Source organism: Poecilia reticulata, chromosome 8 (assembly GCF_904066995.2).
Source record: "Poecilia reticulata chromosome 8, P_reticulata-male-v2, whole genome shotgun sequence".
In the NCBI taxonomy this organism is placed as follows: domain Eukaryota; kingdom Metazoa; phylum Chordata; class Actinopteri; order Cyprinodontiformes; family Poeciliidae; genus Poecilia; species Poecilia reticulata.
The window spans coordinates 6,497,112-6,520,224 of NC_088837.1; the positions used below are offsets into that span (position 1 = coordinate 6,497,112).

The window sequence follows — 23,113 nt, forward strand, 5'->3', positions numbered from 1 at the left end:
CAGGCAGGGCGACCATTACCCAGCAAAGCAGCCAAAAAGGCCCTGTTGACTCTGGAGGAGCTGCAGAGATCCACAACTCTGCCCTAGTCAATGTGCCAACATTACAAAGTGCTACCAATACCCCTGATGGATGGATGAAGTCTACCCCAGACAAAGCCAAGGCTGCCTCAAGTATTAAAAATACAGGAAAATACCACCTCCTTAAAATGTTTATTTGTAAGCTAAAGCTCCCCTTATCGGTTATACTCTGCTTTGTGTTGGTCAATCACAAGAAATGCTAATAACATCCATTGTACTTTGTGAATGTGAGGAGGGTCAAGGGACATGAATACTTTTGCAAGGCAATTCAAACTGTGATTTTGGCAGATAATCTTGGATTACGTTCTGGAGCTGTACGCACATCGTTTGTTTTTTTGTTCGCCCCCCGTAAGAGGAGACGAGATAGAAACACAGATAAGAAAATGTAAGCTGTAGAGGCAATGGAGTCTGTCGCTGGGAGGGTTTTTGGCAATGCATATTTCTGTCCTGCCTATAAAGGATCCTTTGAACTCGAACGGGGGGGTGTTGCTATTGACTGCTGCTGCACTTCCTGATGGAGAGCAAAGCCAGCGTGGAAGAGAGAGAAAGAGAGAGAGAGAGGATGGAGAGATGATAAAAGAGAGTGCTGGAGTGGGAGGTGAGGAGAGAAGGAACAGCTGGCCTTCGCTTCAATATATGAACTGGAAAGACGGTGGGAAGGAGACAGAAACTTGCCACAGGCATTTATCGGCAGCAGAAAATTATCCGAACACCGCCGACGTTCAGCTCTAATAAAGCCGCCATTACCATATGCGCCGAAATTATTGATAACAAGCCCCCTCCCTCCCTGCACTTCACGCACACACACACAATTATCTCTACCTCAATTAAACCTGAGCTCACTCCCAGCCTCCTCTTCTCCTTGTGTTTCCCTCTCCTCGTGCCCCATCGTCACATCTCTTATCAAGCAAGCCTACTTATCTTTAATCAAACGCATACACGCTTAATTGGCTCGAACATTTGTCGGAGCGTCATCTAATTAGCGGTGACCTTATTTAAGTACTTTTCGAGTCTCAATTAAAAACGGACATGTCTTCATTAAAGCGTTGGGCTGAATCCTCTCCGACCTGGCTCCGAAAAGCGAAGGGACGCACGTATGGCCGCCCCAACACGTCACACGTGTTAAAACCTGGAAAGACGGAAATGAGAGAAGCGGTGGGGATCAAATCAAGTGTCAGATGAGGCTCAACCTGAAGCACAAATGCCAAAAGTAAATAAATAAATAGATAAAATAAATAAATAAAATAAATAAATAACCCAGCGAGTGTTTCTCTGTGGCCCATTTCTGCTCTAAGTTTAGCTGAGGACCTAATGAGGCAGTCTGGTGCCGCTGCTCCTGTTTGTCCTGTGGTCCTTGTAGGCCGCTAATGGGTCTGTCACTGAGCGAGTCTGGCTGAGCCTTGTACAACCAGGCGAACGAGGCTCGACGGGGAAAGGTGAGTGAGTGAAACGCACAGCTGTTCACGTTTTGTGTGAGTTTCAGCTGCCGAGAGGCGCTAAATGAATATTAGGGAGACGGGATAACTAATGGATGAGTGAATTCTGTAGGATATTACAGATTAATGCCTCATCGAACTGTTGAACCCAAATGCAGGGGTGGACAGTTGATTTCGTTCAAAGTTGTTTATTGTTAATCAGAATATTGAATCTGACATGTAAAAAAATGGTTATAAAAAGTGTAAAATGTAACCATTTCAAATGACAAAAATGTACCGTCTCCCCGCTGTATGACGCAGACACCTCTAAAGAACGGCAAACTTTTAAAATGTATATTTGTAAATAATTCTAAAAGTTCATTTCCAGTTATTTTTTGGTCTGTCGCATAAAATTCTATTAGAATAGATTCAAGTGTGTAGTTATTACTTGAGAAAAAATAAAAAAATTAGGCATGCATACTGGAAGCAAGCTAGGTAGCTAGCCTCGACTACACAACTGATAAAACTCGGTGTCGTTTTGATTTAAGGCAGTGCCTTTTAAAAATTATTGACCGGATAGTGAACCACACATGTTCACACCTGATAGTACGGTAGACTCAGTTTGTCTGGGGACCATCTGTTATATTTCCAGCTGGTGCGGTTTGCTTTCACACTACAATGTGTGAAACGGTTCAAACCCTTTGGAAAACTGTTCACCTCCTCACCAGAGGTGGCGCTGCACAAGGAACCATTGAAGGAAACGACACAAAAACCTCTGAAGAAGACACTGAGCACAACTTCTTTCTTCACAAAATGTGAACAAGAATGAAGTAGCGTCAGATTTTGGCGTTTGTAGGATTTCTCTTCGTCTTTGGTAATAATTTCCTTGGTGAAATTTCTCCTGCTGGTGTTTGTTTTGATACTATGTACCCAGAATGCCCGGCTTTTGGAGCGGTCTCTTTTCCATCACAGACTAGCTATTGCTTAAAAAGCCTGCCTGTTTATTCAAAAACAAAACAGAAATTGAACTTTGGAAAAGATAATTTCTTCAGTTTAAACCAATAAACATCCCATTTGCTTCAGAGAACAACTTCCCACAATCCCACTACAGGCCACAGATTAACCTAGCCAAAATGAAATCAGGCCAAATGAGTGCCGCAGCAGTGAGGGGAGTATAGGTCGCATGGCTCTGGTTGGAAGCTATGTGGACGCTGAGGTTCACCACAGTGTCCCGAGGTGGACATAAAGTGGTTCAGGGAGTCAGGGAGGCGAGCACGCTCACGCAGGCAGACATCTTTCTCTTCTCGATACAAGAGAAAAGGAGGCAGGGAAAGGTGGTGTTTGTGCTGAGCATGAGAGGAAAAAGAGACAGAGACGAGCTGCGTCAGGGAGTGAGGGGTGGAGGGACATCCAACCAAATCCGGGGTGTTATTAATCCATTTATTTCCCTCCAATCTCTGCATCTGTCCGCCGCTATCTCCAGCGCTCTGGTCATATCGTCTGATCGCAATCTCTTGCTCTCGCTTTCCCATAAATCTTAAATCTCGGCTCTTTTGCCTCTACTCATGTCATCTCTGCCCGTCATCCTCTTCTGTTTCCTTCACTCCTTTTCTTTTCGTCTTCCTCTCTGTCGCGCGACCCGGGTGGCACCGTCAGTCGCAGGCACAAAGCCATCATCGTGCTGAGGCTGTTTCTCACCACTTCACACTCCAAAAAAAAAAACACACACACACACACACACACACACACACACACACACACACACACACACACACACACACACACACACACACACACACACACACACACACACACACACACACACACACACCCACCCGCTGGCATCTTTGTACATCCAGGCGGTCTCATCCACCCTCCCACCCAATTCTACAGTTTATCTGCAACACGTAACACAGGTGCAAATTAAACAAGGTGAGGATCTGGAGGCAGCCATTAAGGAGATAGTTATGATACTGATAAGTCTGGCTTCTGTTGAGAAGCTGTGAGTAGTCAATATCTCTGCTGCATTAGAAAACCGTCTTAAAGTGTTTATTTGTGAGGAATCGTGTGACCTCATGTTTCTCTTCTGAGATGATTTCTCGGATTTTGATTGGTTATCTTTATTAACCAAGCAATGTGGAGCAGGTACATAGGTTTTCATTATCTGTAACCCATAAAAATCAAAATTACAATATTTCACTCAAGGTGTAATGAATCAATGTAATACGAGTTTATGAAATTAGGAACAAGAAATGAAACTTTTTCACGATGTTCTAAATTTTCCAGCCCTTAATGTAGAAGATGTAGAAAAAGTGTGGGGGGAAAAAAAGTTTGGAGATGAACAGAGATCATAAAATAGGAGGTGTTGGATTCTGTGATGTTTACAGAGCAACACAAAGGTTTCACTGCCACCTCTGGTCAAAGGTGAAACTTCTCCACCTGCAGAACGATCCTCTCCAAAAAAAACAAACAAACAAAAAAACAGCCTTCATTCCTCTTTCATCTCCTGAGCTTTATCTCTCTTTTAGTGCCCTGCAATTTTAGCTAAAAGTCCCACATTAAGCTGTTAGCTTCATATCAAACGCAACTTCACAATGAGCGTGTAGTTCTACTCTCCAACGCCACCGGGAACCAGAGCTCAACAGAAGCAGCTCTAAGGTTTTACAAAAGCTACAAATCAATGAAACGATGGAGAGAAGCAAAAACTGAGGAGAGTCTGAGCGCTGATTTCTCCTCCCTGACTCACGCGGACCACCCTCTCTACAAGAGCAACACCTTCTCTCGCTACAGACCTCCTCTTAGGAGTGCTGCAAGCATTTAGTGTGGCTTCAAATTCAAATTCTAATCTGTTTTATAGGCGTGACGGCGGCAGAGGGATGTCTCCACGACGCAACATGTTGGGAGAAAGGCTGAGACAATAAGCCAATCTGCATGCTCCTCTTTTTCCGCTCTTCCCTGCATGTCTAATGAACCGTTTTGGCTTTGAAAAGCCTTCACATAAAACCCTCGTGTCCTCTGCATGCCACCCTGCCTTGTTTTTCACCGCTCTTTCCAAGATGCTAACATGGAGGAACGCTATTCCTAATAGGTGGTGTTCTAGCATTTGTTGGGACAACTGGAGGGAAGTTGGTTGCCTTTTTCAGTCCAGGAATTGATTGTTTTCCACACCTTCACTTCTTGCACTTACAGTTGCCGGAAAATTTTTGCGAGTTAGCTTCAGCGGTACAAGCTAAAATCTCTGTTTTGGTTTATGATGCTGGTTTTCTGATTCGCTCTCTTTGCTTGGCATTGCCATGTAATTGCTGTTAATTGATGTACAGGATCCCGACTGTAGCTCACCAACCAGCACATTCACAGCAGAGAGTAACCCATGCGTGTAATTGAGCCTTGCTATCTGCCGTCAGCCATCGCAATTCAGCCTGCCAAAGTAAATCAGAGCCCTATCAAGTTCCCGCTAATGTACGCTCAACATTTTAACTGCTCATGTAGTCCAGCAATAAAAAAAGAGGGGGTTCAACTTATAGAAGAGATGAAAGATAAAGAATTTATTCAGATTCAATTAAGGCTGAAAATGTTTGTGCCTTTAATCAGGCAGTGGCGTGTTCACAAGGTTCCTCTGTAAGTTTTGTCAAATGGAATTGTCAAAGATTTCCAGATATCCCAGTTCTTTTTTAGTTATTCTTTTAAATATACATACAAAGGTTTCCTGTTAATATTATGGATGGACAAATGGGTAGGTAATGGGATAGTAATGTAGAGATAAATTATACAAAGTCAAGAATCGTTTATTTAAAATCAGATCTACTCAGTCAGATTTTGCAATCATCTCCCTCCTTACACCAAATCCTATGTTGTGAAAGACATTTGAGCACATAATCCTCCAGTGTCAAAGAAGAACTGCTGATTTAGCACTTTAACAGCAAAAACAAACAACAACAATCAGAAAAGTCAACATTTTTCTCTAAAACCTGTGCACCCCCTGCTGCCGTCAAGGTTTCCCCAGGAAAACTCGCATTCATCCAGCGGCCCGCTGTGTTTTTGAGTTGAAACTGTTTAAAGTTGACAGGAAAGTTGAAAATATCACTTCATAATTTTGTGTTATTGGAAGATTATCACCTGAACACCAACTATAAAGTATTAAAAATGCAAAAATAAAAAACTTAAATAAATAAGCTATGCTTAGCCTGATGGGGGCACAAGTAAAGCCTGGTGGCCCACCAGGCTTACAATACACTGAGAGAAATCCTGTGCCATGATTAATACGTCATATCTGATTTTTTTTTTAAAAACAGTGGGAAAAATCTTTTTAAAGCTTAAAATAATTGATTTCATATTTTCATTACTACTGCACACAATAAAGGTCTTGTGGCTGTCGCAGACACGAGGCCTGCTTGGCTTGTCGTCTCTCAGCAGGAGGAAAGAGTCCTGTGCGTCTGCCAAAGCTTTTCAGCCACAACAATATCTAAATGGCACACAAAGGCCCATTAGAGTCATCAAACCATTAAACCAGCAACCGGCAACCTTCAACTTGGCAATTACAAATATTTGATTCACTCTCGCAGCCCTGCACACACACACACACACACACACACACACACACACACACACACGCACACGCACATACACCAGCAACACTCTCTCCTCCTGTCTCTCATGCATGTGATTCCTCTCTCTTTCATCTCTTCCCTCTGCTTCCTTTTCATTCTGTTCTTTGCATGTGCGCATACCGTCTCACGTGCCCCCAGCCTAAAACCCATCCACTTTTTTTTCATTTGTCTCCCTCTCTCTTTCTCCACAGCCGTCGTCACCTCACTACGGCGGCCGGCAATCAATGTCGGGATCGATTAACAGATTTTAAACCGCTGGATGAGGCGCTTTACGGAGAGCTATCCACAGTAATCAGAAGAAGATGGAAAAAGGTTCAGTGTTCATGGAAACAGTCGGCACAGAACCAGACAAGCTTCCAGAGACGATGCAGACTGAAGGGGAAAGGAAGCAGCTGTGCAAGTGGAAAAAAAAAAGCTTAGGTACAAAAAAAAAGAAAACGGGGATTAAACGACATCTGGAGAGTAAAAACACTCAACAAAAAGTTATTGACACTCGTTTGGTTTTATACGCATTTTCTGTGGTTTGTCACTTTCATGGATTGTTAATGTCAAGAGATGTTGTAGAGAAGAAGAAAAATCCCCCCCAAACATCCTCTCCTGGTCCTTTTCTCTGACGCTGCTCAGCCGACTCCTACAGTAATAACTCTGGAAAGCGAGCGTAAACGAGAGCGGAGCCGGTAATGTTCTGGAGCGTTTTGTAAATACTCGTTCTTCCTTCTTTCCATTAGAGATGTCAAAGTGCATGCATTATTAATGCCAGGGCAGGTTGTTTTTTTTTTTCTTTCCCTTTTGGTAAGTCTGCAGCCTCATCAGGAATTCTCAACACCCTGCAAAACCAAAAACTGCAGTTTAAACAACCGACCTTTTGCCTCACAGATACTGCCGAGACGCTTCGCTTCCATTTCCCGGAAATTCGTCGATGTTACGGTTTAAAAATTAGACCGAATGGTCCTGAAAGCTGGAAGGGTGGCCGCATGGGGGCTTACACCGCAAAAACACAAAATCTTACCAACTATTTTGGTTTAGTTTCTAGTGCAAATGTCTTAGTAGTAAGAAAACTAACTTGCAGGGAACTTTTCTGCAAGATATAGGAGCTTGTTTTAAGCCAATGACTTCTTAATATTGATTTTAAAAGTTCTACATCCACTGGTATATTTTTTTACTGATATAAAAAGTGTTTAATGTTTCATTGCCACAATAAGAAATAAATCAATTCATTGCATGAAAAATGACAATTTTTTTGGCCATCATTTTCGTTTGGACGTTAAAGTGATGCTCAACTTTACCGTTTTTGAAAAGATGGAAACGTTCGACACTCAGTACAAAGTCGTTAGTTTGCACTACCTGCCACTTTTGCCTGCTTTCCGTCAGTAATTATTATGTTTTTGAAATGCAATTGTGGATACAGAGACTTCATAATTCATTTGAATGATTACCGCTTTGGATATTTAAAATGTTTTCTGGTTTCAGTGTTGAACGTTTTTTAAAAAAATCCTTTTAATTTCTAATCTTTGAGTAGATTTACGTGTGTTAATAAGCCATTACTATGATTTTATCTTAGTTCAAAAAGATCTTGAAATGAGAATATTGTCATTTATCACAATCATTGCTGGGACAATTTGTCATCCAGCAAAATTTGTTTTTGGGACAATAAGTCATTGATTTAATAATAAAAAAGAGCAGCTTTTCAATCCTAACCTTCAGAACAATTGCAGAATTCCTCCATCAATTTAACATTTGTATTTAAAATAGCAGTGAAACAGCAGAGACACTTTAAATAAATGCATAATTAGGCCAGTAAATATGAAGCTGCACAGAGTTTACAACTAGAAACACACCCAGTACCTGTTTGATCCACGGCTTCAACTTGCAAAGAGAATTAGTTGAAACAATTTTTTTATAATGGTGTACTTTTATCCCTCGGTACTCAGAGGATGAGCGCTTTATCCACAGATTCTGTTATGGCATTAAAGTCTTTCAAAAGGAGCGTTTTGATCCTCTAAACTGATGTCAGGTAAAATATTCAACACAAGCACCTCTGTGAAGCTGCTGATTGACACCTGGGTTTAGACAGGAGACAAGCTGCAGACTAAAACACACACACACACGCACACACACCCCCCCCCCCCCCACACACACACACACACAAACGCACCACTACACACACACACGCGCGCGCGCACACACACGGAACGACCTGTTAACCCTTTGGCTGTGATTTCATAAGCATAAACAGCCTTGATGTATGGTTTCTGACATTCACACGAGCTGGTTAGGATTTCACACCGTGCTCCCATCCCCCCTCTTCATCTCGTCTCGTCTTCCTCTCCTCCCCTCTCCTCTCCTCTCGTCGGCGGCTGACAGTTGGTTGCGGCAGCAGCCGCTGAATACACATAGCGAAAGTGTGAGCTCCTCTTCCTCTCCCTCGCTGAGCGTCTGTGTGCACACGTACACCCAGTGGTGCACATGTATGACTTTTGTGCTTGTTAAATGTGCGAACCACCAGCGCCTGAAATTTACCTCTCTATGCAGAAGATATGGGAGGTGCAGTGTTGTATTTTCAGCCAAACACACACACACACACACACACACACACACACGCACACACGCGCACACACACGTGAGCACACTCTGAAGCTTGTTTTTTTTTTTCTTTTGGCAGACATATCCATTTTTCTCCTTGCTTCCCTGCATGCTGTGCCACAGATTAGAACTTGAATTCTGCATCTGGAGCTTTTGCTTGTGGCGCTCTCCATCTCTGTCTCAAACACAAAAATGAAAAACCCTCAGTTTTGCTGTGCGTTCCCTGAATACTTTGTTTTTATCAGTTTTGCTCATGTACAGACTAATTTTTCTTGTCTATCCTTCTCTGTAAAACAGTTTCTGATGATTTAGATTAGATGTAAGCAGCACATCAATCATATCATCAAAAACATGACCTTTGACTGGAGCATTCTGATAAAATTGTGATTTTCAATGATTTGATTTCCTTTGCAATTTAAGATGTTTGTATGAATTGTACTGCTGGAAGGTGAAACTCAGTCCCAGTCTCAAGTCTTTCATAGCAGGTAACAAGTTATTTTATTTGCATTATTTCCCTACTTTAAGCTTTATCATATCATTAAAGCTGCAGTATATAACTTTTATTTAAAAAATGTTTTTTACACGATGTCTTAACAGTATAATATGAGACAGATAATCTGTGAAGATATCAAATTTCTCCACTTCCTCCCTGACCTAGTATTGCCTTCTGAAGAAAGTCACAACTCCCCTCCAAAAATAACCAATCAGAGACAAGAGGAGTGTCTTAGTCCTGTCAATCATCCTCGGGTATGCGCTGTTCAATGTGCTAATGGTGGAGAATAACTTTCTGTTAAAAGGAAAACCGTTTTTCCACCATCATTGGTGGTCATGCTAACTAGCCTTAGCATTCATAATAGATTCTGTTTTATGTAAAAAATACAAACAAATAAAACTGCTAAGACCCGCCTCCTGGTTCTAATTGGTTGGTTCTAGTTAGCACTGGGAGAAGGCAGAGAAGCTCGATTTTTAATTTTTACTTGTATTACACTGTCAGAACACAGAGACAGTTTGAACAAATATGCAAAAAACATTTTTTATAAAAATTACATACTGCAGCTTTAAGTTTGACCTGTTGAAGAATAGCATCCCAACAACATGTTCTGCTTGTTGAGTACAAGCTGATGTTCATCTGCTTTCCATTCTTCCATAAAGGCCAGACCTAAACTTTGGATCTCAACACAAAAAAAAGTACTTTTTCGTGTGTTTCTCTGTTAAACTAATCTTTTTCAAGCCACCTTTTTCCTGCTAATTAGTCCTCCTTTTCTGCTTTGTCATGCTTCTCATTTCCTTCGTTTTCCACGATTGAACCTGAATTTATAATCAAACCGTATTAACTGGAACAAACAGATGCTGAATTATCACATCATGGCGGAGCTCGAGCTCCCACAAACAGATGAAAGAAAGTTTAGGAAACTCAATGGCAGAACTGGAAGTTAAAGAGAGAGAGAGAGAAAAAGGCGTGAAACTGAAACGCAGGTCACAAAACCTGTGTGAAGCACAGCGGCACCTGCAGCATGAATTAAAGCGAGAGGCCGACCGCATTCACCAGACAAATCCCTCCGCAGGAAGAGGCGGCGCGGTGAGGGGGCGTGCTTTTACAGCGAGCTGCCGCGCCTCGGAGAGTACTTTCAGGGTATGAACTCTAAAAGCAGACATAATGTATCGCACAATTACTGGCAGAGGGTAAGTTGCGTAGCTTAGTTACTGAGCAGGCATGCTGGGCTTCAGTCCAGTAAATAGGGCGGCGGAGCAACAATAACACGCACAGGCAGCATGCATTTCATTAAACCCGTCGTTAAAAAAGCAGCATCAGAGAACCGGAGCCGCCCGCCTGCTGTCCCCGCACGTTTGACGTTTTATTAAACACGGCCCATCTCTGTACAATATCGGGGTCATTACACAAGTTAATTATTTGCTAATTAGGAAATTATTCTATGACACATTCTGCTCCGTAATAAATGTCTGCCATGCAAACAAAAAAAAGGTTCCCCCTCTAAATGTTTCTAAAAGGATTTTACAAAATCGTGAATTTATAAAAATGAAATGGCGTTAAAAGTCAGTCGAAATTAAAAAGGGTGAGTCGAAAAAGTCAGTTATAGTGAACAAATACTGCAGCTGTGTTTGTTCACTATAACTGAGTTCTTTGTGCTTTTATGTACTAAGAAATGCAGGTTTACAAAATACTGATAGAATATATCAGAGACTAGGAAAAGAAACTCAATCATTGGTGGAAAGCAAACTAGTTGTAATGTCTTATAATGTGTCCTTTTTTATACAGTTTGTCTGTTGGTTAATTATATCTTGTGCAAATGTTTTATTTTGATTTTTCCTGCTTACTCATCTTAAGACAAAGGATGAAATTTAGCTAGTTTGCCGATTCCTGCGTATTTACACTGCTATGAATTGTGGTAATGTTGATTAATGCCCACTGCCCAAATCAAACTAATTAATTTAATGTTTTCAGTTTCATGAGAAAAATCTGGAAGCTTTCCAAAAAGCCAAAACATCTGTTTGTTAACCGCATTTATTTCTAGACTTTCTGCGATGAAACTAACCTGCTGTGATATGATGAAAACACAGCACAGCTTCACTTAAGCACTCGATTAAATTATGCACTTTTTTATATTTATGACTAAAGCTATGAAGGAAGTATTACATTTGATTAGCTGGTTCTTAGATTAAGATTTCAAGCACAACAAATTGTCTGCAGCCGTCAAGTAACTGAGTGTAACTGAACCTTAGTGGAAACACCAACTTTATGAATTTTCTTGTTCCAGCATACACCATGTCTTGCAAGTCTTTGTTTTGGTTGCATTTACCCAGAATGCTTCAGTTTGCTTCATACTTTTGGAGCGGACTCTGGTCCGCTTGCATCCACATATGCATTTGAACCGCACCAGAGTTTACTTTAGTCAAGCGAAGACTTTGGGTTTTAGGCGGACCACAAGCGAATCACAGCTCCCCAAACAAACCAGACGTTCTGAACAAATGGACTAGAGTTTGATTAAAGTGAACTGAACAGGGCTGATGTGAATGTACACTAAGGTGTGCATTCACATCAGCCCTGTTCAGCTGAATGCACACCTTAGTGTGCACTCACACTAAGGTGAATGCACACTTATGCACACTGGAAGTATTCAACTTCTAAGTATTCAACTTAGAAGTTGAATAGAAGAATACTTCAGTTGAGTTGAATACTTCACCTTGACTATTATGCGCTAGTTTGTGTTGGTCTACAACATAAAGTCCATAAATGAATTGAAATGTGTGGTTGTGATGTGACAAAAGTGGGTTTGAATACTTTTACAAGCTTTTATAATCCAAATAATCTGAAAAATCCCACGCAGAGTGCAGCTTCCGGGCTCCACCCACCTCTCTTTCTTCTCAGGGAAATTAAATAACCACCTGACAGGGATTCTCATTAGTCTAAAGAGGCAGGTGGCCCCATTTCCATTAGGTCCTCTACTTACAGAGGCACATGTACTGCGTGAAGCGTTACTCTGTGTTTTGCTTTATTTGCCTGTCCTGTGCAGTGAACGGTGTTTGGGTCACTCCTCCTCAATCAGGAAGCAGGTGTTAAAATGGGGGAGGAAGAGCCAAAAAACTGATGATGGGTGAAACTGTGACACGGGAGGAACCAGAGAGTTCCTCCCGTGAGTTTCCCGGAGGAAAAAACAAAAAAATCTGCTCTTCCGCTTCCTTCCTTTTTGCTCCCGCAGCTTTGTGTTCATCCATTCCTGTCCCGAACACACATTACTCTTCTCCTCTCCGCCGCTATCTTCCTAACAAGTCCTTATCTGCGGCGCGCGCGTCCTCAACACACCCTGCTCTCGTTTTCCCACGCTCAATCTTCCCTCCCCGCGTCCCCGGCTGTCCTCCTCCCAACGCCCAATAATTCCTGTTCGCCCTCCTTATCCCGCAGCCATCGGTTCGTCCTCTCGTACGCTGCACGCCCTTCTGATTGGATTACCATTATTCTCGCAAATGGATTTTTTTGTCCCGACAATGCAGCGTTTTGAATGAATATTTAAAGGGGAATTTCAAAAGTCATCTTCCTTTGAGATGAGTTATAATGCATTACCCAGCTGGAGTTTAGGAAGCAGCCTAAGTGTGTTTTCTATATATATTTATTTAGTTTTTTAATTTGGCTCATCGTGGCTCGACTCTGTCCGCTCCTCCTTCCTCTCTTTGTCCCTCGCCTCCCTTTGTCCTACTTTTGAACCCAGTTATTCTCTCCATCTCTCTGTCCACCTGCCAGAACCTCACTCTCCCTGCCATTCGTCCTCTCGCCCTCCCGCCACCCGGCTTACTTCTCCAACCAGCCCCACTGTCCTGCCGCTCTATTCTTTCTCCCTTCTCAATCACTCTCCCCCGCGATGTTAATTCAAATTGCCTGGTTTGGGAAGAGAGCACAGTTCCAATAATGCCGAAAGCACTTAAGAGAACATAATCAATCTTGCTCTCTTTCGCTCTGTTCCTCCACTTGTTCCTTTCTCTCCATTTTCACACCCCATCTTGTAGTCGCTCCCCCCCTCTACTTTGGTTCTTGGTTGTAATGTTCCTTTTCTTACTCTCTCTCTCTCTGCCGGTTTCAACACCTTTCCCATCATTTCGGAGTTCTGTTCGTCTCGAAGGGGAATTAAGGAGTTGAGGTGGTTCCAACATGCAGAGAAACGTGGGATTCATACAGTAAAACTGCAGGAACGGAGACGTAGCAGCAGGTAAACAGCAGTAGGAAAGATGATAACGGTGTCAAAAACAATAGTAATAAAAAAAGTGTGTATTATTTTTCAGTGTGGGGTCAAAGTTTGATGGGGCTCAAGCAGAATCCAATAAGTTGGGTTACATTTTCTGATAAAAATGTGCTTTTAGGAGTATTTTTACTGTAGCCTACAGGCTGTATTTTTACTTGAGTCTTTTTACTATGAAGTATTGCTCCTCTTACAGGAATAAAACTTCTTTATACTCACTGTGAGTAACTTCACTGAGCGATGAACAAGTTTGTTTTAACTAAAACTTCACCAGACGGAGACACACCTGTTCTTTAATACTGAAAGACACTGACATTGAAAAGTTTTTCTTCTGCCTGATTTTGTTATTTTGTAATCGCCTTCTATAAATTATTTTCATTTTGTCCTTAAAATACCCACATTTCTACATAACTTTATATTTGGTCAGTTTGATGATGTAATTTTTAAATATAAAATGATTGTTTTGTTTGTACTTGACTAGCCTTCTTACCAAGTACTTTTGGCTGCTTTTTACTTTTACTTGAATAAAAATATGTTGAAGTAGTATTACTCTCACTTGAGTTAAATTTTTCGGTTCCCTCTACCCACTGCTACTAAAACACCACCGATATTTCTTCTGTTGGCTACATATATAAACAAAATATACGTATGAAAAGAAAATCAGTTTTGTTCAATTTCGAATCAAGAAAACATCATTAAGTTTAATTGGTTGTTCTTGTTCTCGGTACATATTAGTGTGTTTGCAAAGTAAAAAAAAAAACCCCGAAATAAATAAAACAGAAGAAATTAGGAGAATTTTAACAGTTTGCACTGTTTCAACAAACGGATCGATACATATTAAGTGAGAGTATTCAAGAGCTCTTGGTTGCCCGCTGCTGGTGAAAAAGTCCCAAGCTGTGGCTTAGTTTGAGTATGCCTGGGGCTGGCTCTGAATACAATTTCTGTTTGATATTAGGAGCAAGTTACAGCTGGGTGGAAAGGGCGCAAGTTTAAAAAGGAGATTTTAGTAGGAAAAAACCAATCCAACAGCGATGACTTCTGAAAATGAGGTGAGGTGTCCAGTGTGGGTTACAAAACAACGAGTGGGAGGTGTTAATTTCACTTCCAGGAAACACATTAAATTCAAAAAAATGATTGTTGATGGCATTTTTTCACAATAATTGGTGCAAGATACAAAAACAGAAGTCATAATTGGGCAGAGACCTGCATAATGGCTCCAGAGGATGTTTGTTTTATAATTAGGTTGGCTGTTAGGGTTGCGAGTCATTTAGTGGGGGCAGAGACTGAAGCGTACCGACATTTCTGAAACATTTTCTCTTTCAGAAGATGCTTAGGGATCCTGATTAGTTTTGTTATGAAAGGTTAAATATAAAACGGAGAGCTGGACGCCGACCAGACGTCGCCAGGCCCACCGATAGTCATATAGGTAAAGGTCACGTGTTTCCACTGAGTTAGTTGGTTTAGTCAAGACCTAAAATCTCATCTAAAGCTGCTTTCTTGAACACTTGATTTCCCCGTTCACCAATTTCCTCCAAAGTCACCCAATCCAAGTCCAACAGAGCAAGTGTGGGATGTGGAGGAAGAGGAGATTCACTAAAATGCTGTGTGGTGCGGTCAACACGGGGCAAATCTTCTGGACGCCTCGTTGAATCTGATTGATTAAGAATTAGAGCAATTCTTAAGGCAAAGGGTGGGATTAGTAGGTAGACTATCAATAAAGTGTGTTTATCAATTAGAAATTGTTGATGCGTTTTGACTTATCTGAATCATATTTAATGGCTGTGACAGAGCCGGCCCCAGGCATATGAGAACTAAGCCACTGCTTGGGCCCCAGACCATGAGGGGCTTGTAATAACTGCTTAGGCTTAAATACAGATCTATTTGTTGTTGTTTACAATGAATAAGAACATTAAGTTTATATTTTAACATTGTAAATAATTAAGAATTTGTAAAATTTACTTTGTAGAAGTTGCCATGGAGATTAGAAGATGTCCCAATCATGCATGAAACGATGAATGCTCCAGGTTCGTTTTTCATGAGGGAGCAACATTATGAGAATATCAAGTTCAGAAAAGTCGATTGTGAACGTGAGCGTAGTGTTCGACACTCGTCTTTCTTTCCCTGTCCTCTCATAGAAACGCTGCTCCATTTGCCATTGCTGACTCTTTCATTTATATGCATCTGCCTGTACCGTCACCCACTTTTTTTTCACGCCTAAAAAAAAGGCCTTTTTTTTTACCTCGAAAAAAATATTCCATTCTTACTCATCATCTTTTTCCCTTGTCAGCCCGTCCCCTCGCTCTTTGATGTACGCGCACACCTGTCTTCAAGTGTCAGCTGCTCCCCCCCGTCAGGATTACGGGGAGCCAGGTGAAGACGAGAAGTGGAGATGAAGAGACAGGAAGAAGGGGAGAAAAAAAAGGAGAGCTGAATGAGGAACAGGAACAGGGTGGGAAAGGGCTGAGACAGAGAGAAAGAGAGAGAGAGCGAAATACTTCTAATTCACAGAGACAGCCAGCGTTTCCACAGCAACGTGGTTGCCATCGTTACAGCCCTGCTAAGGATGCCATTAGTCGGGAACAAAAAGAGAACGCTACTCACCGCTTGTATGGAGAACACAATATTACACACAACTGTCTCCTACATGCGTTTCTACAGCCTACTACTCCGACACACACACACACACACACGCATGCAGCCACCCACACAGCATTCTGCCTCCCCCCCCTACACCCATTTCACCTCGCAACTCAGTACTGCTGCTGCCACTTCCCCACTGCCCACACAAGAGCTCAAACAAATGCAGACATATACTAATCTACCTCTCACCTGCAATCAGTCCTGCAGGGGCTTCTGGGTGATAAAAGCACCCAATCATTCCGTCTTTTTAAGCCGTGCAAGAATCGGCTCATCAAGACTTCTCAGAGGTCTTTAGAGGAGGGGTGGATTCAGCGTGCTGCACTTTACTCGAAACAACCCAAAGGCTTGTCTGACACCCATTTATCCTTCATCTGGTTCTCCAACTGTAAAAAAAACACAAACCCAGGGCGCGACACTTCGCCCCAAGAAGGTCAACGCAGCAGAACCCGACCTTGGAGGCTGCAGAGAAAAACGTTTCCTGTTGGTATTCTGGAGAGACGTCGATAGTTTGTCACACTTAGCATTCCCATTCGGTGAAGAGCCTTGACGAGCCAAGATAGACTGGCAAAGAGTTGGAGGGCATTAAAATAGAGAGGGCTTTTTAAAACTGGAGGAAACATTTGGCTTCCATTTAAAAAGAGCAATTCTGATATGTTTGACTTCACAATGCGACTTTTGAAGAGGTTTACTCAGAAATTGGTAGTCTGCTGTACTCGCAAAAGTGTTCATACATTTTAAAAGTGTTAACATTTCACTTCGTCACGAATGAAACTACGGTGCATTTTGACTATATTTTAATGGAAAGTGGAAAGAAAATGACTCAAATAAAAATCTGAAAAGTCAGTACTTCTAGATTCTTAAATGTTTGCCTGTTCTTCCTTACAATTCAAAGCTTTTTGCTTTCTCTTGCAAAGACCTCATCTATCCAGTGGTTCTGATTTAAACGTGACCTTTGCCCTAAAATTCTATAGATGCATTACATGTTATCGTTTACATCCGGAAATCTTGCAGTCCTCACAACACTTGAGGGCAAAAAGACGATTCCTTCACTTGCTGCACTGCTGCAGTAGAACAATCCCGTTAGCTAAATGAAACCTGAAGATGTAGGTGTTTTTAATTTTTTTGCAGTGCGCCACAGCAAAGAGAAAAATAACAGAAAACCCATTGAACAACAATTCAAAATCACTCGTATTCTTTTTTTCTGGCTCTTTGCGTCGACTATGCTACACACAGACCCGTTGCCATAGCAACCGATTGACAACAGCTCCACTAGTGTTATGATTCAACACAAAAAAAACCACGCAAACATTTCCCAAAAAAACCCGAGAACATTCAGTCCGTTATCAGTTTTATGTTTTCATATGTTTGTTTTGCGATTCTTAATAATTGATCGTCTGAATTCAGCGGCGATAGATTAGCTAATTTAAACACCTGCTACTGATGAGCTGTCAGAGTTGGTATGTGGATCACCTTTATTTTTTTACTGAAGGAAAACACTGAAATCAGCAGCAGATCTACATGTTAAGTTGTCAAAGTCAAGCTAGCATTTCCTCGCTATTTGTTTTAAAATAAATCTTCCTTCTGACCTGTAAAATGCGACACTCTTGGACCTTGTTATCTAGGTATCATGTTGACATTTACCAACAGAGCACTGCGTCCGCTTTTTCTTTCGCAAATCATGCATACATTTAAGATTTAACGTATTATGTTGACAACTTGACAGCTAAAACCAACGTTAGTCGTAGTCGGCGGTTCTAATGTTAAAAAAGCTGTAAAACTTCAGTCAGTGTGACTACATTTCCCTGTAAAACACTTTCTCCAAGTCCTGACACAAGACAGCATGTGGACATCACTGTAGGCAGCGGGCATGTTGGTCGCTTCGGGCAAACCGAGACAGCAACCCAGTTTCCACGGCCGGATCGTAGAGCCAAACAGAGCTTGTTCATAATCCATCAAACGAAACAGAAATTTCATCTCCACATAAAGCATGTTCTGATTTTTTTTTTTTTTCCGGGGGATACTTGTGGCCAAAAGAGTTCAAACAAACAAATGTTTAAAGGATATTCATTCCTAAATGAAATTCTCCAAAAAAAAAAAAACAACAACCTTGGAAAGTGCTTTTATAGTAATAGCACAGAAAATGAAACATGTCAAGGGTTACTGTCATCTATTAGAGTATTCCAAAATGAATGCCCTGCCATGTAAATCTTGCTTTGCTATTACATTTACATTTAATCACGCATCCTCCAAGCCAATGGTGGAAAAAAAAAACTAAAGTGGTTGAGGACTCAGATGCTACATCCTGAATTATACGTGAAAATCTACTTCAGCTGAGTGAGGACTTAACGGGCTATAGGCTCATCTGCGCTGGACTTAATCTAATCACTTGTGTGATATTAAAGATTATGATGCTGATACCGGTCCTGGAAGTGGAGAATGCTCAACCTCTGGGGTTATTCTGAGAAGAGGAAAAACAGATCACATAAGGAAGTGATGCATTTTCAACAAAAATGATTTTACTTGTCTAATTGATATACTGATTTTTACAAAAAAAAAAAGTGCTCCTTATAAATCCTATGTGGAAAAGTAATCAGTGTTGTTGCTAAATCATAAATTGACTGTAGTTAACCACGGTCACTTGGATTGTGGAGATGAATTTCAATAGCTACACACACACCTGATTATTGTTTGCACAATCTCTAACTCATTCATGTATCTTTTGTAGAATCTGTACATACTTTTCTCGTCACTGTATTGTATTTATGTGGAGTATTATACAGTCTCTATTCTTTGTCTACTGTTATTGCTCATCTTTGAGTAGCAAGACCATTGTTGTATTGTCTCATGTTTGCCAAAAGCATCTGGATGATCCTCAAGGCTTTATGGGAAAGTCAAAAGCAGAAGTTTATGGAAGCTGTGAGTCCTGCTACATTCTGGTGTAAAACCAACACAGTAACTCAGGAAAAACAGGATGTTGTACCAACACGGTGGTGGCGGTGTGATGGTCTGGGGTTTGGGAACCCCGATAATTTGTGATATGTAGAACGATACATTCTGCTGTTTGCCAGAAAACCTTGAAGGAAAGAGTCTGGCAATTGGTTCATGACTTTAGATACAAGAGTTCTTGGGTAATGATTCTAAAAAAAAATCTGTTTTTTGAAGTGGCCTAATCAATGCCTCGACTTAAATCAGATAAAGGTATTGGGGCATGATTCAAATGCTCAAAAGCTCGCCAATGTGACTTCATTCAAAAGTAATTCTGGACCGAAGAAAACTTTCTTCACTCATCGTGAGGCGTCACAGCAACACCAACAATAGCTCTGCTAATTATTAGGTTTAGAAACTTTTTTACATACGGTCAGGTTGACTTTGTTTTCCTTACGTGAAAATCATTGTTTGAAAATAGATTTTTGTATTATTGTCTGACAAAAAAAACTGTTTTATGATTTTATGAAGTGTCACAAAACACCTCGAGGGCAGCAAGTGTTTTCTAAGACCGCATTTCATTTATCCCAAAAAGAAATACAAATAAATCTTTATTACGGTTCTGATATTGATTAACAACAGTATGGACTCAGGGATCTAACTTTGCATTGTGAAACAAAGAGGATCCATTTAGGAAATATGGCAAATCGAACGCTATGCTTCCACGGGAAAACAACTTATTTTTGAAGGTTCTTCGCAATGTCTTCTGTTTCCACAGAAAAGTGCTTGCTGTGGATTAACAGAGAGTTAACTGCAGACTTTCTAAAAATAAGCAGGATGGTTTTTTTGTCTTTTTTTTGTAGGGACAATATGCTAAGTTTCTCACAGATGGCTGACCTGCAGCTGTCACAAACATGCTTTATTGTTCAAACAGGCTTAAAATCTCCACAAGCTCACTTCTTTGCTATTTTCCAAAAAAGGTAAAATATTCATGTCAACGTGAACTCTCTGTGCATCTGCGGCTCTGAGTCATTTTGTCATTTCTGTGAAATCCACGTAATGCACAAAATGCAATGTGAAGAAACGCTGTAGTTCTGGCATAGAACGCAACACGCTTGTTCCTCTGTGTGTAGATCTGTATCTGAAACGCATATTTCACATAGTAACTACATCCAGCGTCAGCAAAACCGCTTATGTCAGCAGCACTGCTTATAGAAGCACATACGATGCAGCAGGCAGCAAGATGGGGAGCAGCCAAGAGCATTCTGACAATGAAAACTCATTTTGATGAGGGAGTGGAAACACAGGCCACCTCTGACGCTTTTTCTGTTTCTGTCCGAGCCAAACAATTAAAACAACAGCAATCTACAAAGTGTTGAGATTATTGAGTGTAAAACAGTGCCTTGCAAAAGCTTTAATGACGCTCTGACACTCCTAAACACAGTTGGCATTTGCAACAAGCTGTGCAGTGGTGTTCAGATGAGACCAAAAGGAAAGTCACAAAAATTTCACAGTGGGTACCTATGAGGAAATGTATGCTGGTTTTGCAGTAAAAAAAGCTCCAGCAGACTCGTACGTCTTCTCCTCTATTCATAAATAACACTGACATATTTATCCAATATTTATGCTATTCCCACAGAGAAGGATCATATTTGGCTCTGCATGCATAATTCCTGAAAACAATGTCGAAAATTTACTGCTGACTTATCCTATAGGAGCGATTATTTCCCTCGGTTACGTAAGGGCCAATGGCTTTATGGCTGCTGTTCTGCTCCGCGTGCTGAAAAACATATTTCACAACGTGGTCACACGTCATCTTGATAATGGCTTTTATACAAAGTGCTTTCATAAAACGGGGATGAAATCTTTCCGCGCTCCTCGCCGAGACCTTCGGGTGCACACGGAAATGTGGATTTACGCCCCTTTCAGCCGAAGAGGAGCAAGAGATTCGTTCTCGTTGAAATCCACCGGGGCACTTTATTTTGAACTTTTTTTTTTTGCTTTTTCCCCCCGTGCATCATACTAACCATTCTAGATATCTCTATTACTGCATGGTGCCAAACATAATATAAACTCAGCATCTCATTTCAGGTCTTTAAAGTAGTGCTGCTTTGTCATTGCGTGGGGGTCAGGTGCCAAAAGGATCCAAATTTAGCTGTGGGTTTTTGGAAGCTGCTGCATGTCACATGGTTCACTTACCGATATAAAAGCACAGAATACAGTATAGCATGACGCCCACTTCCCTTCAGCAGTCAATTACTTCTAGTGGCAAACAAGGTAATAACACAGCACTGGCTTCATGCTCCATATCCACGCCTGTCTACCAAAATAACCATAAATCAAAGAGCGGTACGGGTGGGGGGAAGAAAAAAAAAAAAAAACTGCTGCGACGGTGGGAGCTGTGACCCAAAAATGCCACAAACCCAAACGTAACGCTTATTGATGTCAGTTAATAAGGCAGGCGCAGGGTTGCACGAGCGCAGATGATGTCCTGGTACACAGAGTTCTGTTTATTAGCCTGTTGCATTGTGTAAAAGCCGCCCCACCAACGCCTCCCGCCAATAAAAGTCTATTAAGCCAGTTTGACTTTGCAAATTAGCCTTTAGAGAAAAAAAAACAACAGGAAGACGGAGAAGAGAAGGACACAAGACTGACATAACCGAAACGACGATCAGCGTTTGTAATGATGATCTCTAATTACAAGGACGATAAAGGGAATTAGCAAAAAATAAATAGGCTAAAAAACTTCCACAATTATGTAAAACTCATAATAAATGTATCCAATTTTATCATTAAGTGATTAAGAGCCTATTTTAGGTAATTTATACTTTCTATCCTTCCTTTGAGCTACTAAAACAAACCTTTGGGCATGTTATACTCAAAATATGACTGCTATGTGATTTATTTTATGTGTACCTCCATAAAATGCTAATTGTTTTTGTAGCATTTTTCAAAATGTCTTTAAGACAGACTCTTTAGGCTAAAGTGTTTGCTTAGTTCGAGGTTTGCAACTTTTCTAACACTAAAATTCATCCAGAGAACCACAAAACTTACTAGGCGCAGTGAAAAAGAATGACTTGTCAAGCTTCTGAAATGTCCATATGATATATTTATTAATATTATTATTTAATCATGTTGTTTTCATTTTTATTCTAAAAAAAAGCAAAAGAGATTTTATTTTTATCTTTAGGTTCTAGAAAACAGAAACCATTCAGGCTTAGGGTCATTAAATTAAATTAATAAAAGCTGGCTCCAGGTAAAATATATGTAGCATTCAATCTCCATCCCATAGTAACAAAAAAACCAATCAAAAATAATAATTAAAAAAAAGTTACAGCAATAAAGTAATGATAATCTTACTAAAAATCGTGCTACATTATACAGACTCACTGCTTGGACTGGCTCCAACTGACGGCAGCCTGACCAATTTTCTGATCAGTTCAGCTGATACTTATTTGAGCAGTTAGAACTGTATGTCTAGCATTTAACCTTTGTTTGTTCATATTATAAAATACGAAATGAGTGATGATAAAAGGACAGAAAAGAAACGAGACCTGAACAAAACTTTCTAAATCCTTTATCCAAATACACACGTTGTCCAAAACGTGGATGAATCTACAGTGCATCACATTTAGTCAGAGATTATGTGTATATAATGATGCTACCATATTCATGTAAAGCCAATAACTCTTTTGTAGGTGGGATTATTACATAATAACTGCTTGGTATTCTTCTTCAGCGCACCGCTACCAAGTCTTCAAAGTCACATTTGTATTTTCTCAGGTTTCTTTAACATCCACAGACTTCCCACCTCAAAGCTCACTTTGCCTTCCAGTTTAAATCATTTGGCCACAGACAAGGTGAAAGAAGATTCTTTGCAATTCTCTCTTGTGTCAGATTGATTTATAACAACTGATAAATATGGATAGGGTGGCACAGAATATGATGAGAAAAAAATTAATAAAGACAGCTCAAACAAAATCTTGAGTGCGTCCTTGTTTACTTCCTGCTGCAGAGCACATCAGGTGCCCTGCATGTCTGGGTTGGCACTTGAACGGGCCATACGAGTGATTATGCTGTTATTTTTACACGTGAAATGGAGAGATTCATATGT

General features: G+C 40.8%; 1 protein-coding gene across 6 annotated transcripts in view; it reads right to left on the reverse strand.

Annotated features, from left to right (window-relative positions):
• Positions 1 to 23,113, reverse strand: part of grin2ba (glutamate receptor, ionotropic, N-methyl D-aspartate 2B, genome duplicate a) — a 178,459-nt gene that overhangs the window by 81,534 nt on the left and 73,812 nt on the right. Inside the window, exons 1-2 of one of the 6 annotated variants that reach the window (XM_008415509.3) lie at positions 16,264 to 16,970; positions 15,699 to 15,771 (exon numbers count right to left, since the gene is read on the reverse strand). The exons of the other annotated variants lie outside the window; for them this stretch is intronic. The gene's annotated coding sequence lies outside the window, so the exon portion shown is untranslated. Of the gene's footprint in view, positions 1 to 15,698; positions 15,772 to 16,263; positions 16,971 to 23,113 lie in introns of those variants that run through there. 6 annotated transcript variants of the gene reach the window in all.